We start from the raw sequence: 629 nt of genomic DNA on the forward strand, positions 1-629 counted from the left end.
TGTCGATGACTTCTTGTCTACCAGACTGGGTGTCCTACGACATGTTCGCGATGCGATGGCTGAAAGCCAAGACCTGCAGAAAGGAAGAGGCAAAGTGGAAAGCTTTAAGGTCGGAGACCTGTTTTTTAAGCTCTAAAAACCTTCCTACACATGCAGCCTCTGCTATTTTCCGGACGAAGCTTCGTCCACGGTGGATTGGTCCGTTTAAGGTTGTGGTCAAGCGGGGCCGGGCGTATACGCTAAACCTTCCCAAACGAATGCGCACCAACCTGGTGTTTTACGTGGGTATGCTCAAGCCGTATCGGGATCCGGCGCATGTGAACGCGGAAGCGTTGGCGCCAGAGCGGATCCCACGGACCGTCGTCCACCCAGAAACTAAACCATCAACTGGTTCTGAACACGGGGTGCGACAACCTCCATCTCCAATGGAGCCAAGCTCCCCACCATTGCCTACAGCGACGCATTTGCCTGCTTCACGGCTTGGAGTTGCTCCGACAGAGCGCGGAATACCTCAAGGCGAGGCAGCCGGCGTACGACGCGCTCCAAATCATCAAGAGCGCGCACAGCGATCTGCTACTTCAGCATGACGCTCAGCGGAGCTCCGATCACGAAGGATCTCATCCTCAAGG

This window comes from Plasmopara halstedii, assembly GCF_900000015.1.
Source record: "Plasmopara halstedii genome assembly, contig: Scaffold_526, whole genome shotgun sequence".
Lineage (NCBI taxonomy): Eukaryota > Oomycota > Peronosporomycetes > Peronosporales > Peronosporaceae > Plasmopara > Plasmopara halstedii.